Source organism: Mauremys reevesii, linkage group 7 (assembly GCF_016161935.1).
Source record: "Mauremys reevesii isolate NIE-2019 linkage group 7, ASM1616193v1, whole genome shotgun sequence".
Lineage (NCBI taxonomy): Eukaryota > Metazoa > Chordata > Testudines > Geoemydidae > Mauremys > Mauremys reevesii.
This window is the reverse complement of record NC_052629.1, coordinates 85411044-85429919: the sequence shown is the minus strand read 5'-3', so window position 1 is coordinate 85429919 and position 18876 is coordinate 85411044. Positions and strand designations below refer to the sequence as shown.

The 18876-nt window shown below is 41.7% G+C and overlaps 1 long non-coding RNA gene across 1 annotated transcript in view; it reads left to right on the top strand.

Annotated features, from left to right (window-relative positions):
* The window catches only part of LOC120368619, a 68487-nt gene extending 63082 nt beyond the window's left edge, over nucleotides 1-5405 (top strand). Inside the window, exons 4-5 of the long non-coding RNA XR_005582695.1 lie at nucleotides 2600-2731; nucleotides 5310-5405. This is a non-coding gene — a long non-coding RNA (uncharacterized LOC120368619). The remainder of the gene's footprint in view (nucleotides 1-2599; nucleotides 2732-5309) is intronic.
* The last annotated feature ends 13471 nt before the right edge of the window (nucleotides 5406-18876 follow it).

The window sequence follows — 18876 nt, the reverse complement described above, 5'->3', positions numbered from 1 at the left end:
TGTCACTGAATTAAACTACTTTCTAGAATATTTTAAAGGCTATTACTGCATGCATAGGCAATTACAAATTAAAACCTTCTACCAGGCAGACCAGATGCTACATTGAAATTCACAAACATTTATATCTATCCACTATGCAGTATAACTGTGATACACACTCTACTGCTACTTGTGCAGTGTGAGACTGATCTGGTCAACAAATTTCAGTCGAAAATATAGAAAACTATTATCACTTGTGAGCTACTTTTACAATAAGAATATGCAATTTGGAAACATTTCATATCAACATTTTGTAATATATTTGCCATTTTTGCCTCCCCCCCCCCAAACAGCTTCATAATTTCTGGGAGGAAAATCTTGCCCATACAAAATTAATAAATCTTTTTAGTCATTGTTTGGTAGCTTTCACTAGCAAACACCACATTAAGGTGTTGAAATTAACTTAATAAAAACTGTAGTCATAGTCATGTTGCAGTCTTTCTGGAACAGGGCGAAAAACTGACATTTTCTTCTTTTGGGTACCATTATTTCATTTTGCCTACAGGCTTCTGTCACCACTTGATAGCTCCATATCATTCCTTATCCAAACATACATAGCTTTCAAATTATATATGATATGGGTGTGTATGGTTGAGAATATGGCCCTTTTTGCATAATTGCCACACATCTACTCTACCATAGTTCAATGGAAGTCCAAATAATTGTTAATGAAGATTATTAGAATGAGGTTGAATGAAATTGGGTGAATGATGCACTCATATTATATTGGTATGTTAGGGCAGAGTGGGTAATGAGAACAGCTGCTTATGGATTCTCTCATTTTCATCTAAACGAAGGGTATGGAGCAGCATTGTGTACTACCACCTTAGACTGACATTAACAAACACAATGAAGAGTTCCATTGGGTTGACTTGTGAAACCACCCCCTTTCTGCAGCTGATCCAAGCACCCCCTTTCTGTCAATGAAACAATGGAGGGGATATCTGCAGTGGCAGTTAAGGGCAGTGCTTGGCACACAGACAAGAGGCAGAAGAGCTAAAAACTAAGTGAAGGAAAAGTGAAAGGGAGGTTTTTTAAAAAGACCTCTGAAATTTAAAGCAGAGAAGGGGAATTAAGAGCAACAACAGATGGGTTAAAAGATTACCGAAGTATAGGTGAGAACCAATGTATAAAGCTTCAATTTACTAGCCTCCACTCTCTTACTGTTTGTTTAGTTGATGTAGAGATTACTAATGTATATTCTTATGATGAGGTTCCAGCTGCTCCAGTCATTCCAAGTTTCATGTGACTAGGGTATCAAAATATATAATTACTTTTAAAGCTCCAACTTCACTGCTGCTTGCTCGTTTTAGGTCAAGATGGTGGTCCCTACAAGCACCCAAGAGTTCTCCTTGATGTTCCCTACTCTGAGATCTCTCCTGAATAGTGTCTGTTGCGACTGGCATTTTTGTTCCTGCTGCTCATCTCTAATCGGTTAAATATTGGCAATTAGCCCTCCATATTTGTCCAAGGGCATTAGTGTTGCCAATCCGTGTGTGGCTCCTCCTGCAGCTGTTCTTCCTTTCTTCTGTCGCTGCTCCCCAGGGTAGCGAGGGTCACAAGAGGATGTTGGAGAACTGGCCCAGTGTCACGACTCTGACTGGTCTCCTCCCATGTTTTCCAAAACTTGGTCTACTAACACATTCTGCTTTAGTGTGCTTCTGTGTGGCTGATATAGTTGCCTGGGGAGCAACCTAGTGGAGTCTGGAGATCAACCACAACAGTATATCCTCTAGCCAGTTAAAACACACCTGCAACAGTTTTGCTGGCTGACCCTCAGCGAGGCACAGGGTGTATAAATTGTCTGATTTTTTTTAAAGGAATTTGGAGGGGGGTGGCCCCTTTTTTTGGCTGGAAACTCCACTTCCTTGTGGAGAAGTAAGATGCCCATCAGTAGGGGACAAGGATTTTTGGAACAGCAGTGTGGCTAACATTCATATTGAGGATGGGGCGGGGGGGAGACAGGTGTAACAGGGTCTTTGCAGTCTCCCACCACCTTTCCACCATACACATAGTCCCCTTCTTACAGTCCACCAGCAGGCAAGAGAGGGCAGCTCTTGCTTGTTTGCTTTCTTCCCCTGGGGCTATTATCCAGCCCCAGCCTGATGAGGCAGCACTGTTCCAGCTTTCCCAATCAGGGCCAGGTGGTCTACCCAGCGCCAATTCACCTCCCTTAATTGGAGCTGGAGTGACAGAGGGTTGGCTAAGCAGTTTTCTGCTTAGCACCCTGTCACAATAGGGCTTTCTGGGGAATCAGGAACTAGACCCCCCCCCCATTGACAAGAAGAGGTTTGTCTGGAGGGACAAAAATTCCCCCCTCTTCAAAGAATGGTTCTAGGTTTCTAATGGAGAAAGGTGAATGGGAACCCCAGTATAGAGAAGTGGGAGACACTTGCCCAGAGGGTATGAGAGCAGGCAGATATTCCAGATTCCCAGGTCTCATGGATATTAGACTCTGACCTGTTTTCAAGGTGGATCTCTAGATCTCTGTACCAACATGTTTTTTCTGGCAGCAATCACTGTTTCTGTCTGACCACCATTATACTACACTTTTCTACAGAGGGAGCAGATTGTGATCATCCAGAAGAGTTAAAAGCTTTACCCATCCCAGGACTGTGTTGGCGCAGGGAGGAGGAGACTGGTCCCTATATAAGAGAATAAATGCTATTGCTGGATCATCTAAACAATGCAGGTGGGGTTTTAGTGCTAGTTTTCAAAATCTAACATCAAAACAATAAAATGCTAAAAACAACCTTCCTTTAAGAGTCCCTTGGCAGAACTGGTTTTCCTTTGGAAAAAAACCAGACACGCTTCAGCCAGAGCAGGAGATTCATTGTGGAGCTAGCATCAAGACTTTACATCATGCTACTGCAGTTTGTAAACACTGAAAGATCTAATCTTCAATCACTGAGCCCATCAGTCAAATGCCAGCAAAATATTAGACCCCATGATGTAAAGTCTTGATGCTAGATTAATAATTGCTTTTAGAGAGTGCACGTCACTTAAAGTAACACAGTTAAACCTGGCATATTATGTTATGTTGCAGCCTCTGATACTCAGTTCACATTATTGTTCATTTGTTACTAATAGCATTTTGTCTGGCTTATAACATCTGTGGATGTAATGTTCATTGTGGATATAAAATGGCCATTTTCTTTTTCATTAGTACTGTGTGGTTTCATGCATGTCAGTAATATCACATGTGGTTATATCTGTTCATCTTCACCTAGTGGCCTTGCTGATTATTGAGAACTCTGACATGAAGGAAATGCAAGATGGTATTCTCAATAACAATCATGCTAAATTACAGGTCACTACTGCAAGTCAGCCTATTTCCTTGCTTGAAATAATGTGTCTATAAATGCAGCCTTGCAAAAATGTCACATGCAAGCCCAGGTAAAAAAAATTCTACGTGCCTGTCCTTTACCACGATGATAGCAACGAAAGATTAATTTCATTTGCTCATTTAAAGAAAGGCTACTCTTTCTATTGAAATTTTGAAAGAGTGATGCAACATCCCATATTACTGAAGGAAATTAACACAAGGACTTACTACAGCGTATTTGAATAGAAAATTAAACACCAGAAACATTGCTCATAACCTTCAATTAACATGCCCTTTAGAGAAGGGGAATGTTCACTTCTCACAAACAAATCAGGAGCAGCACATTATGCTCAGTCACAACCATGCTATTCTCACCCACTTTGAAGCCTGGCTGGCTGAGCAGCACGCTGCCATTTTAATCTCTGGGACAGATCACTTTTTTTAAAACAAATGCAAATGGATATGTGGGGCAAGAGATCTCAAACTTGAACTGAAACCCTTGCCAAAAACAGCAGGTCATGTTACACGGGCAGCATAGGGGGGGTATCTATTTAACAACTTGTCTGTTTCAAGAGATAACATGGAGATCCTCTCTGAAAAGTCAACTGCTATTACTCAAGGTTGAACTTTGTTACTGAAGCAAAGAATCAATAGAGTTGCTACCTGCTGCTTGTCAAATGATTCTGACAATTAAGGTGGGGGTGGAGTGAAGGGGTGTATGTGGTGAATTTTTGAGAGCAACTGACATTTTTTTAGAAGCTAAGGGTCACTTTATCTCTGTCTGAGAACTAGTGTGGTTGGGTGAAGGGACTCAGGGTTCCTCTAGTCGCCTTCTCGAGCGCATATGCCTGTCTATGTGATTCCTGAGTACAAGGCACGTGACACTAAGAACAGACAACTTCCCAATACAAACATTTAGAACTTGCATTTCTCAATTCCTAGATTGCCTCACTTCCTTCCAATGCAAGGATAACTGTGAGGGGCCAATTGCACTAACCCTCCGGATGCAGGGGCCACTGTGGTTGGGGCACCCCACTAAAGCTAGTGGTATGTTCACTGCTCATGCTCCACTGTCATATGGTGTGAGGCATGAGTTTGTTCTTGTGGCACATAAATTCCCACATCTCCTGATTCAACAGGTTGCAATAGAGGGTCAGGCTGTCTCTCCCCTAACTGTAGCCTTGTTAAATCAGGAAGAGTGGGAAGCTCCAATGAGGGCCATCAAAACCTTCATCCACTACCTCCTCTGACAAACATGCATGCATGAAATTCTAGGCACATTACTTTGCTGACCCTTGCAGGGCATGGGAATTTAGGGCAGGCGTGGTAAGTCACACACAGTCTTACACCTTGCAGACATCATGGGCCACAACTGAAAGACTAAACAAGTTTGGCTTGAATTGTTGACACTGCTTTCTATATGGTGCTTAAATTCTATAGCACAAAACACCCTCTAACCATAATTAATTTCCTTGAGGTTGAAGTGGAGGAGGGGACAAAAATAGGCAGATTATAAGGGGAAAAGGAAGTGAGACAAATGCTTCCAACTTTAACTTCATGCTGATTGGTTGGAAAAGCTGTTGCTACACAGACAAACTCAGTCTCTGTGCAGTACCTAATAATCTCACACGTTCTAGCTGACTAAAATGCCTATTTCCTTTCTGTTATACAAAGCAGCAGTGTCGCAAACTCTACGTGATTTGAACTACCCAGTGACTAGTTTCCTTCCTTGATAGATAAAAACATTTTTAAAAAACAGATTTGCCTGAAAACACATTCATATATTAATTCAAGCTCTATCTATGTTATAAGAAAAACCCTTGAAGTATGGACCTTTTATGTCAAACCATTCAAAGTGATCTTGCTTTAGTTCATGTTTCCAGAGCAACAGAAGAATACATTTCAAATACCTGCTGATGTATAATCAGATAAAATTCTTTTGAAGCTGCTTGATCACTGGAAGAGGGAAAGAAAGAAGACAAGGCCAAGAAAAGACTATTTCCAAGCATTCTGAATTGAAATTAGCAAGCAGACAAAACACAGGCAAGTAGCTTAGCAAATGCACTTCAACTCACCCTATCTCATGTGACACACACACATAATAAAACTGGCACTGGTACAATTGTTACCTGAGTGCCTAACATTGCTGCTGCTTCCCCTAGTCTGTTATATTTGCGGAAAGTCAAGGGTATGCCTGGGCTAGGGAGGGGAGGGGACACATTGCTGTTGGTTCAGCTATGAAATAGAAAACCTAACACACTTCCTCTTCTGCTCCTAATCAAGTAAGAGTCAGAGAGTCTGACTGTTGGACAAACAACATAAAGATCCAGTAAGAGGACTAAATGTATATCAGGAGAAATACAGATGTCTGAGGCTGTTTATATGAACCTTCAGAAGGGTCATGAGACTCACTGGTGTATTTTGATCTGACACGAGGAAAATATTCATGTGACTAAGCCTGGGCAATGTGACAAACTACATGGAAACCAGGGAATAAATGAATAAGGATGTCTGGATAAATATGATCAATCACCACACTTCAAACATAATAGCATTAGGGAGTCAATTTTCAAAGGTGAGAACATAGTGTATGTATGACAACCAATGATTGCATGTATACAGGTACCAGTCATGAGTGGGGATTGAATCAAGATCTTCAGCACTGAGTCCCATTGCAGTCAAAAGAAAAACTCTCCACACAACCCTTAACCTAAAAAGAGTAGTAACCTGCCTGCCACTAAGTAGCTTAGTCACCGGGGCCCACGACACAAAGCAAGTATATGAAAGATGCACCCAGTATGCATGTACTGCACCTGGGGGAAAAAAACCCACATATATAGAACAACAAAATAAGAAACTGCATGTGCAAATAAAGCACTTAAACTCTCCATTCAATAATGTTACTACTAGTCCAAATTCTGCAGTCCTTACTTAGGCAAAATTCCTCACTGAGCTAACTCTACTTGGGAAATATAATTGGATAAGGACTGCCCAACTGAATCTTCAATAACCCTATTTTAAGTCATAGTGTCAGGGGCCATTATTGTACAATACTATAGTGTTTTAGATGGGCCAAATTCTGCCCTTGCATGTACATGAGACTCCCTTTGAAACCAGTGGAATCCATATGGTTCTGTGGGCAGAATACAGCAATAATTGTGGAACTAGATGGTCAGTACTCCCTGATGCCTCATTGCACAGGAGGAAGCAATTTGCCCACAAACCTCATGTTGTCTGCACTGTTGTTAACACTTTCAAGTTAGTTCAGACCCATCATAAGTTTTATGTATGTTCCTGCAAACTTTGGGATGTGCTGGTGGAGGTATGAGTAAGTAATTTTTCTAGTGTTATGAACAAAAGTAAAGTGTTATTTTCTTAGCAAATAACCTTTAACTCCCTCCAGTGTATGCTGCAATCTATCAGGCCAGGGCCTGCCTGTGGAAAGAACACAATGAATGGAGCTGAAATGTTTTCATGTGAATACCAGCCCCTAATTAAATTGCTTGTGAGAGATGCCAGAGAGCTGTCATGCCCCAACATTTAGGTAATCGGTAAGGGCATTGTATGACTGTGGTTTTTTGGTAGAGTAATGGGGAAGTTACAGGGTGTAAAGGGTCAAATTGTGAACCAGATGAAGTAGGTGGCAAAACCCAATTGACTTAATAGGGTCACGCTTGCTCTCAAATAATTTTGTACCTGTTAACATTATAAAAAACATGTTGTCTTTTACATCTTGCAAAAGGCTAAGTATGTTGTTACCAAAGCAATAATACAGAAATGCCAACGAAAAGGCCATCATAAAAACAAATGGTAAAGCAAAGTGGCTGGATTTTTCTCCTCCAAAGTTCACCAAAACCAGACTACTAGGCACAGTTCCTGGGGTTTACTCTTAAAAGCTTTTGTAAATATTTTCTCTATCTAGCTGACATGGAAAAACACAGTTGTGACTCTCTTAAACTCCTGTAAATCAGGTACAGTATCTCCTTATTTAACGTCGTTCCGCTTAACATTGTTTCAATGTTACGTCCCTGCTCAATTAGGGAACATGCTCTTTTAAAGTTGTGCAATGCTCCCTTTTAACGTCGTTTGGCTGCCTGCTTGTAAGAGTCTGTGGAAGAGCAGCGACTTTACAAGGGAGCATTGCACAAGTTCCGCTTCTCCGCCTCCTCCCCCACCCTCCCAGCGCTTCCCCCACTGCCAAACAGCTGTTTGGCGGCGCTTAGAACTTTCTGGGAGGGAGAGGGAGGAGCAGAGAAGCGCTGTGTCTCCACTCCTCCCTCTCCCTCCCAGAAAGTCCTAAGTGCTGCCAAACAGCTGTTTGGTGGCAGGGAAACACTGGGAGAGAGGGGGAGGAGCAGGAAAGCGCCGCGTCTCCAGTCCTCCTCCTCCCTCCCTCCCAGAAAATCCTAAGTGCCGCCAAACAGCCGTCTAAATAGATACTGACTAAAGAGATACATATGAGTTAGACCTGTTTCCTTTTACCCCAAAGATGGCATTTGTAATGTATATATTGTTTAATCAATAGGTCAAATGTTTGGGTAAAGGCACCATATAAGGATCTGCTGCTTATCTACATTTCTTGAAGGACTTTGAAACTTGTTTCTGTCTTTAAAATTGATTTTGTAAATGATCTTCATTCAGCTGCTTGCAGTCTTTAAGGGCCTTATGCCTGTTGATATAGCCTTGAATATGATAAAATAATATCATATTACTAAAACAAATGGTAAAGCTACCTGTTCCTAGCCTGTAGGTCCTTGACTGTGAGAGGGTTTATATATTCTGGTACAACTTGCCAGAATATATAAAGTAAAATAAATAGGTTACCCAATTAAACATTAACCTTAGGATTGATATGCTCACAATGCAGTACTGGCAGAAACAGCTATCATTCAGTCTGCTAAATGCCTTATCCTAATATTTCCCTACCCCTTCAACCTGCATTAACAACTGCATTGAAAACATGCCTCTTTGTACATTTTTTTCTACTTGCTTCTTAGTTACTTTGATCTGGTAAAAGAAAAAAAGTTTAACAAGTACCATCTGTGTGAAAGAAGGGGAAAAAGCTTCCGTTTATAATTCATGTTAACAAAATATCGTATGGGAGACTCAGACGTCACACTAGGTTCTTCTCAGTAACATGGCACAAATGCTAGTGCTGTGCACACTGCAGAACATTCAGATAATCCTCCTCAAACTACGGAATCTTATTCAAACCTCTGGGCTGGGGATGCAGACTCTGGGGTGGGGGGCTGGGGATGAGGGGTTCAGGGTGCAGGAGGGTGCTCCAGGTTGAGACTGAGGGGTTCAGAGGTCAGGAGGAGGATCAGGGCGGGGCAGGGGGTTGGGGCCTGGTAGGGTGTCAGGGGCACAGGGGCAGCACTTACCTCAGGCGGCTCCCGAAAGCAGCGGCATGTCCCCCTCTCCGGCTCCTATGTGGAGGTGCGGCCAGGTGGCTCTGCGCACTGCCCCATCCGCAAGCACCACCGCCGCAGCTCCCACTGGCCGTGGTTCTCAGCCAATGGGAGTTGCGGCGCCGGCGCTTGGGGTGGGCACAGTGTGCAGAGCCCCCTGGCTGCCCCTATGTGTAGGAGTCGTAGGGGAGATATGCCACTGCTTCCAGGAGCCATGCGGAGCCACAGCAGGCAGGGAGCCTGCCTTAGCCTCACTGTGCCGCCGACCGGACTTTTAATGGCCCTGTCAGTGGTGCACACCAGAGCCGCCAGTGTTCCTTTTCAACCTTGCGTTCCGGTCGAAAACCGGACACCCAGCAACCCTACTAGGGTTCAGCAGATCAGAAGAATCTACAGCTGCACTGCTACCTTCCTAACCACTAGGAAGGCCTGCTAATTGCAATATAGATAGTCAGACCTGCTGATGTCCACAGTTAAAATCCTGCAGAAGCTGGAAACCTTTTGAGACCAGAAGGAAGATTATTTATCTGAACCTTAAAAAGTTTTGCTAAAGAATATCACTCCAGCAAATATAAATAGATTTTTTAAATGTATGCAATTGAGCAGGACACTTTAAAAATCATGCAGCATTAATGGAAATACTAATGATAAAATGCAACCAATCCTCTGCTAAACTACAGCATGTGGGATTGATACTGATTTATTATCCCAGTACTCACAACCATTATAAATAGTCTGACTGTGGCCATTGGGGAAATGAATTTCTATAGAACAGAAATATTCCAAAAACTTGCCAAAGTGGTGATTGACTAGCGGAATTCTTGGGGGGGCAGGGGCTAGAAGGAAGTTGCACACAAAAGGTTTAGCAGCTGCAGCCTCAGCTATACTGGTTCATAAAATAACTAGTAACAGAAAATGCAAACCACAAATATATAGAGGAGAAGAAGATACATGCCATGGCTGGAAGTTACTAAACATTCCATGCTGGGAAACAGAAATAATTGAAGTCATTGTTCGTAGGAGTGGAAATCACTTGGCTCCTGTTCTTACAAATAAATCATTTAGTATAATCTATCCACCAGCATGTTGTGCTCCAAAACTTGCTAACCCTATTAATTTTCAAGCCATTCTGCATTCACTCTAGCACCATTATTATTTAAGCCGATTTAACACTGAGATTTAACACTATTGGTTTCCTTCACTGAACTATGGTGCAAGCATGATGAGTTGCTTAAGTACAAGGTCCTGAATATAAACAGGGGCACTGCATGTGTAAAACTGGATTCTAAGGCAGCTGACAGATGCTAGTTCTGTACACCTGATTGGCTGATCAGGGGGTGTGGGGAAAAGGAAGTGCTTGAATTGTCACAAAGCCAGGCCATGAGCTGCAAATGCAGAATCCAATGGAAAAAGGAGGAGAGTTACTGACACACCAGCCACCAGCGAGAAGGGAAGGAAGTTCAGAAAACAAATACAAGCCCCTTGAGCAGCCTCTCTTCTAGCCAAACTTTTTTTCTGGCAGTGGGAAGCAACAAATCAATTTTGTTTTGCTCCAAAGTGCAGTTTGTGTTTAATTAGTTGGTGCTGTTACAAATGAGGCAGGAAAATCTGGGAGCTGGAGTTCTGTCTCTGTGCCAGCATTTTGGTTGGCAAATTTAAAAACCTGTGTGAAAATAACATAAAACATAGCTGCCCTTGTGTGACTGCAGCCTTTGAACAGAAATTGGCACCTTCCTCACTCATTTCACATTCTTACAGAATTTCTCAAGGAGCTTCACTTAGGTAACAGATTTTGGGTAATTCTATAAATGCATTTTTTTTCTCTTCTCGTCTCTTTTAATAGGTATCTAGATATCTCCCCAGTTCTCACCTTTATGTTGCCATTCTCAATGTTTCTACTGCCCACAAAGACCATTTCTATATTAGAAAAAGGCTAGCTCGTGTGTTAAAATTGTAGTGTAGATGCGGCAGTTGTAGTTCAAACATACGAACTGTTCGAGATAAAATCCAAGGATGAGCACAGGGTTTAAAATCGACCAGCTAACACATTAAAACTTCATCTGCCTTGGTCTATGTTAAGATTTTAACATATTAAAAAACACCTTTTTTTGCAGAAAAGTCAAAGCTGAAGTCTCCTGCTGGAACTCATCAGTAAGTTGCATCACACTGGATGTGTTGGAGTGTGAAGATACCCAATTTCATAGTGAATGGCTATAGCCCCTAATGACAATTTATGAGAAAATTGACAATAACTAACCTCACTTTTCTCACTTTCAGAAGGCTCTCTTAGTACAGAGTAAAAGAACAGTCTTTCTCGGATGACAAAACTACAGCCGTCATCTTCCTTCTTAGTACAAGGCATTGTACCACACTGAGGATTTTTGCTGAGGATAATGTATTTACTAGTGTCATAGTTATAAAATTCTTTATAATTTGCTGGGTTGTTTAAACTGCATGTTGATAAATCTGCAGTACTAAAATACCAAGTTAAAAAAACATATCTTTCTTTCCAAAGGAGAATATTGGCAACTTCGGTAGACAGATAATGAGGCAGTTCCTAAGAGGGTATGCTCTTCAACTGATTTTACAATGACACTTCATTTATAAATCCTTTAGAATGTGTGTGAGGGACGGGGGTGGTGGGGATATGGGAGTGGGGGATTCAGAATACTATTATATAACACGGAGCTAAAAGCTATGTCCAAGCAAGAATTGGACCCTCCCTCTTCAGCTGTCACATACTACCTCCTACCCTGTTTTGTTTTCTCCTTTCTCCATCTTCCAGTACAGCGATTAAAAACCTAGGAACCGTACAACAAATCACATGGACTGAACTAATAATGGGAGGATTTTATTGTAATGTTTTGGTAGTTTTATTATCATTAACTGCCTGACTTATAGTCACTAGACTCAGGTTTAGGGAATAATATAGAAATCTTGTAAATTTAGCCTATTGCCTATTTGTCTTTGTGCACAGAGCTCAGATGCAATAAAGCCAATTTAAAAGTGAAAATCAAACAGGCTGCTTGAAAACATGTTAAATCCTCAAGATGGTGTTAGATGGCTCTAGGCACAGAGATGCTTATGCACAGTAGCTCTGAAACACTCATAGCTGAATCTTTTCATGCTAGTGCCTCCATATTTCCAGTCTGATCCCTGCAGGGACTGGCAAATTTTGAGAAATCAATAAAAACAATTGGCTTTAGGAGTTGGAATTTATGGCTGTGGAAATGCTGATGGCGTACTGCATCATACTAGGCTCACTATTTCTAGCAGTTTGGTAGCTATCTCCCACCCCCCTCCTGCTTTTCCAGTCTGGTTGCTGCTTTCTTAACATCTGTTTTCCTTCTGCATCACCGTTCCTATGGTGAAAACTGCTCAATGGTGCCATCATGAGGGAGAAATTGGTACATCACCCCACCAACTTCTTCCCATCAAGTAAAATGCTTCCAGCTTTCAGGAGGAGAAAAACAAAAGATTGATATCTTAATATTGACAAAGAAGAGGTGTTCCTAATGAAACATCTGAAGTTCCCATATCAGACAAGTGAACACATGTAATATAGTATACATTTGACTTAAAAATAATGCAAAAGGAACTACATGATCAAAAGAAAAGAGGGGAGAAGTATTATAAAAAAGGGGAACGTGTCCAAATAAAGCCTCTGAACATCCGTAGGCCATGTCTGTAATGCTCAAGTATCATAAACTATCATGTGAAAAATACAATATGTGGTTTAAGATGTTGAATTGTGCCCTTTTCTTCATTTTAAAATAAGCCAAATCCTACATCCAATGTGTCATTAACACTTGCTAGGTCAGGCTTTTTTCCTGTTACCAGATTTTATTAGTATGTGGTTCTGTACAGCACACTTCATGCCTGAAGTATCTCAAACACCTAAACAACTTAATGAGTTGGGTGTTAGATTCAAGTAGGGCAGTGTTAGTAGAGAAGGCAGCCATTTTGTGCTCAGTAATCACTTTCATGCAGATCTGTATATAAACGTCTGCATTTACAGGGAAAGGGATGAGTGTGCTGCTCCTTTTTTCACAAAGTGCCACGGGATTTTACATTCTTTCCTGTAAACCAACAGAAACTGGTAGATATGACACTCCAACGGAAAATGAAATCCTCTCTCAAATCACCTATTAACTCTCATTCCTTCCAAGAATTTCTCTTCTAACTTCAAGTTATCCAGCACCAGCATGCACATGGCGCAGATGCTTGCACTTACAAACAGCCACACTGACGTCAATGGGGTTCTCTCCAGGTATCCTCTATCCCGATCTGTTTGTTGGATTGGAGCCTTCAAGTAAAAGTTCTTAAGGGCAGGGACATGTACTAAGATAAGGGCATGACCATAAAAACACATACTCTGGACTGAAATGCTCACTATTGTGAGTAGTTTTATTGAAAACAGTGAGCTCACCTGTCCTAGAGGACACTAGGTGCCGTAGTAAATGTTTGAAGGACCCTAGTCACTGCCCTCCCACACCCCTTTTTAATATAATTATTACTAGATAAATTCTTACCCAAAGTACAGTACCTTTATAGTATAGTGATGTCCTAGTACTGGATTGCATTGTCAGCAAAGAGGTGGAGCCCAACTCCTGGTTTTTAATCTGATTAGCCATAAGCACACACATGCTCTACACAAACATTAGAAAAGAAGGGTCTGCCCACTCAGCCAACCTCTTTTGGGAAGAAAGCAGTAACATAATTCAGAGCAATGGCTTTACCATCAAGCCGCACATTATTCAAAGTAAGCGAGCTTAGGCCCCTACCTCCATGTATGCTAGAAAGACTATTGGCTATATCGACAACCATAAATATAATTCTAAAGTATAGGGAATGTCTCAAGGGGATGATCATGCCTTTTGTGAATGTAGATTATCCAGATGTGGAAAACCTGATCCTAATTGACCCTGGAATGACCCACAAGACTGCACAAGAACAAAATGGGGCTTGGACTCAAGGGGAGCCCTCTTCCTCTGCCCCCCTTCCCACCTCCATTCTGTCTCTTCACCTGTTTCCCTTTTTAGTCCGTCTCCCTCCCATTTTATTTTCCTCAGCCTTGAAGCCTGTTCTCTTTTCCCCCACTCTATCCTTCTCACATGCCTGCCAGACCCTGAGGCAGCCAGCTGCGCTCACTCACCTCCTCCATTCTCAGCCAGTCCACACGAGCTGGGCATTTCTGGGGTTGGGAGAGATCATGGAGAATAGAGGAAAAGAAACAAGCTCCTTGCCTTCAGTGCTGGTGCCACAGCAGCCTCCCCACAGTCCAATAGTTCCTCCATCTTGTTATTTTAGACCCCCCAAAAAGTTTTGTTCTTTATGTACATTATTTTCCCTGGTAAATCTAAGTTGTATTAGGTCACACACCTTTGATTACAATGGACCCAATTTTGAAGTCCTTACACAGGTAAAACTCTCACTTAAATGTCACTGTCTGATGCAGGATTTAGCCCCGTGCGATTAGTGGAAAGTTTTATTAGAGTTTAGCACATAGTGGATGCTGTGCAGCCAAAGCGATGAATATGAGATGTGTAGGAAGAGAGAAGCCTGTTTCTTCCAAGACACAGTGCAGTGGTTTTAAATTGTGAAATTAATTTTGAAACATTGCTTTTAAGTGCATGAATACAGAGAATAAAAGCTAATGAGTGAAAAGGCAGAAATGGCAGTTAGGTATCTTATTCTTATTGCATGTCAATAAGTTAGGTGCCTAACTGCCATTTATGCCTTGGATTATCTCCCCCTGCAACTTTATACCCATCCCTGCCACACCACAGGAGGTTCACCCTGCAGTCAGTTTAAAAAGCAAAGACAACGGGGCCTTAAGTGGCTAAAACAGAGTTACCAGGGCTTTTGTTTTGAGTGCCAAAAATTGCTCAGAGTCTATGCAGGAGGAATGCTGATTTACTGTAACTCTCCTAACTGTCACTACAGGCAGAAATGAGTACTTGTGGCACCTTGAGACTAACACATTTACTTGAGCATAAGCTTTCATGGGCTACAGCCCACTTCATCCGGATGCATCAGATGCATCATCCTGCTACTCTGAAACCAGACAGAAATATGACACTCATGGATGTCACCTCTCATTTTGAGAGGCCTATGTTCAGAAAAAGAGTATGAAAGTAATATAGCTAAATTTGATAGCATCAAAGATTTTGGTAGAAAAAATATCTTATTTCCCAATTTGCTTGTCTTCTATAAAGCACTGAAGTGTAACTTAGTTTTATAGTACTAGTAGAAGCAGATCTTTCCTTTGCCACATATGCTTTGCAGAACTGTTAGATGCTGTAGGCTTGCTTTTTAAATGTGTTGCTTTTTTGTGTAGTTTATCATAGCTTGAAGGCACAATCCCCTTGACTTCACTCCTTAAATTCTAAAGGTTCAATTTGTTCTTTGTGTTGTTGCACCTGACATCCGCTCTTGGAGCAACATGTCTTTCAGTGTAAAGTTAAGATGACAACCTACGGTTCTTTTTAAGACTATTTTAACTCTGTTGAGGTAATTCTTTCCTTTGGGACTTAAGTAGATGTCAATTAAGTTGAATTTTTGGGTTGTTGTTATGTTTTATAATGAACATGGACTCAGATGAACTTTTAATATAAACAATGTCTCCCCCATCCCTCCACCAATGCACTTATGGTCAGAAAAACATGTCTATGACATCTTCAGTCTATGTACAGTCTGCTTATCATGGTGACAAGGAGAGTTTTTACTTAAACTTAATTTTTGTTAGTTTTGCAGAGTATGGTTATAGTCTCACTGCAGAGTATTTATTATTGGTGAAGATGCAGACCTAGAAAGAATCCATCTTGACTTTCAGACCACTTTTCAGAGTGTCTGGTTGGCTATAGTTAGAAAAAAATTCTTGATTTGGCTTAATTAAAATGTAGTAATTGTTTAAGAAACAGCTAACAATGGATACCTAGTGGAACAAGAAACCTCAACTGTACAAATGTAATATTCCCTCACCTGTTGCCCAATGTCATCACTCCTCCTATGATGTCTCATTCACCACCGCATGGCAAAGATCTGTCTGTTCTTCAAATAAAGCAGTAAGAATGCCTCTGGCATTATACTAGTCAAGGATGGTCTAGGCATGCTTGGTCCTGCTTCAGTGAGATGGACTAGATAAGCTCATGAGGTCCCTTCCAGGCCTACACATCTATTATTCAAAAAGACAGTATTATTCTAATATTCTAGTATTATTCTAATACGTTTGCTTGAAAACTAAGTACTGAGAATTCTCTCTCTCGGGTGCTTGACTGGCAGTTCCTTGCTAACAGACTCACAGCTAAATGATTGTGGGGTTGAAAAGACATTTCCCCCCAGGTCAGATTGGCAGTGACCTTGAGGGCTTTTCACTTTTTTTTTTTTTTTTTGCAAAGTTTGAGTATGGGTTACGTGCCAGGATTATCTGGGTATATAATTTCCCTGCCATTGCAGAGATCTCAGGCATTGATGCACCTCAGTCCCTCCTATTCTCAGCTTGTGGCATATAAGTGTCTAGTCTCCTGTAGGTTGTAATACTTTGGTCTAATTTCAGTTGTTGGGTTAGTGTGAAGGTGCTGGATGGCGCTGAGGGCCTGTGCAATACAGGTCAGACTCCATGATTGGGTGGTGCCTTCTAGCCTTAAACTCTATGACTAAGGCCTGGTCTACACTAAGAAATTAGGTCAGTATAATAACGGTGCTTAGGGGTGTAAAAATCCACACTCCATAGCGACACAGTTAAACCAAGCTAGCTCCTGTGTAGACGCGCTAGGTTGATAGGAGAATTACAGCAGGTAAAACAGACAAATACTTAATATTTTTCATAAAAACTTCAACATGGGAGCTCTCAACAATGCTTACTCATCATGGCCAGCCCCAAACAGACACATTGACATATGTTGTAAAGACGATGTATTTTTCCTATTCCCTTTAAAACTTATCTGCTCTTAAAGTTTTGCTTTGCCCTTTTCAGTCACAGATTCAAATTAGATTAGAAAGCTATTTCATCTCCTTCACATCTAGCCTTGTAATTTAATGCCAAACTTGTGATACTCTAATAGGCTTTAATTTTCGAAGAGCAGATGCTCATTACTTGGACAGTTTCCATTCTTTAAGGTGTCATGTTTGCCTCAGTTTCTAGATGTCCACCACAATCACTAGGTGCTTCTGAAAATCTGGGCCCTAGGTTCTCATCCTGATTCTATCACTGACTTGTGCACGCTCTCTCTGTGCTTCTGTCTAAACTTTGTAGCAAGCGTGGTCCTGTTTCCTCTGTGAGCAGGGTCACACTTCAATTAAGATTGATGGAGATAACTGATGAGAACACCATTACCATGCACTCCTTACAAGGCACCTGAAGGATAAGAAACAGCCATAATTCAGTACCAACAACTGAGAGGATGTAAAAGTTGGAAACACCAGAGATCAAAGTACAAGATGAAAAAATAGCTTCTCAAAACCAAAAATGTCCATATTCCACTTTTTGTCTTTCCAGCTTGCCATTTATACTTGTTCAGATTCTACCTTTTGCAAATAATGCCATTTACAAGTTAAACAAATGTAACAATCACCTCTCTGTAATGGGATGCAAGGAGGATGTAGTAAAGTCCAAGTAGTACACCCTCGCAAAACAAAACAGCTCCCTGCCCCCCGCCCAAACTAACCAACCCAAGTAAGGCCTAAACTGTTTCCATGTCCACTAAGTACTAGTAGCATTGTGAGAAGGGAACCACCTATCAGAGTCATCATTGTAGTTGCTCTGACCAACATGCTGCCTTTCAGGCAATAGGCAGCATCTGTGTCTGGGGCTAACAAAGTAAAATGCCTGCTCAGTGGTTTCTGACTTTGTGGTAATCAGGGAAGCTCTCCACAGGGCCGGCTCCAAGTTTTTTGCCGCTCCAAGCTTCTCCCCCCTCCCTCCCAGGCTTGCCGTAAAACAGCTGATTCGCGCGGCAAGCCTGGGAGGGAGCGGGGAGAAGCGGAGCGGTGGTGCACTCGGGGGAGCAGGTGGCAATGGAGCGGAGGTGAGCTGGGGGGGAGGGGAGAGGTTCCTTTGCACCCCCCACCCCGGGTTACTTCCTGCAGACCTCCCCGTGCCCCCCACCGCCGCAGCTCACCTCCGCTCAGGGCTGGCTCCCAACTTTTTGTGCCGCAAGCAAAAAACAAAACAAAAAAAGTAGCCGGAGTGCCACCCCTTGGAAAGTGCCGCCCCAAGCACATGCTTGGAGTGCTGGTGCCTAGAGCCTGGCTCTCCACAGCTCATTGTAAAAGAAGCTGCACACCTTCTTAACAATTTTCTTGATAGCCAACTCCAGTTGTGGACTCTGAAACTGTTGATGTGGCATATGTGTAGACTACTCCCATGCAGTGACCACAACATGCCTGACTTGTTCATTATTGATTCTAGTTATTCAGGAACTTACACGCCCCCACCTCCAGGCATTGCAATATCAAACTGCCTCCCAGGTACTGTGTACCATATAGTTAAAAACAAAGAAACAACATTTCTTTCCAGCTGTAAGAGAAATAGCTTGGTTACTTCCTAGGGTTTTATTAATTTGTTTATACAACTGGGTGTGTTGTGTTGTGTTTGAAGAAACTAAGGGGAAGCCAAATCAGAAGAACATTTTGCTTTTATTTCTGAAAGCAGGCATGGAACCTATTCACATACCTTATTCTCATGTAACTATGAGCCACGATTCAGTCCTCAGAGCAGCTCATTTTACACCACTCTGGAAATAGATCCCAAGATGGTTTACCCTACCTGCCATCTTTATAAGTAATTTGTACTCTGGAAAAAAGTGTCTATATTGCTATCTTTCCAGAATGCACAACAATGCAAGATAGAAGTTAGAAATAGATATTTGTATATCAGGTGATTTAAATCTAGCATGGGATTTATCCATTCCCTTAGTGGAAAAACCACTACAAATAACTCTTCCTTCTACCACAGAATAGGAGATTACTTAAGTAGACTTTGAGAAATGTTGTTGTATCTTTCCCTCTGCTTGGGTTCTTTGGCATACCTGACAATGCTTCTGATTTTTATTACTTTAACTCATCCAGTGCCAGATTGTTTCTTGGCCTCTAACATTC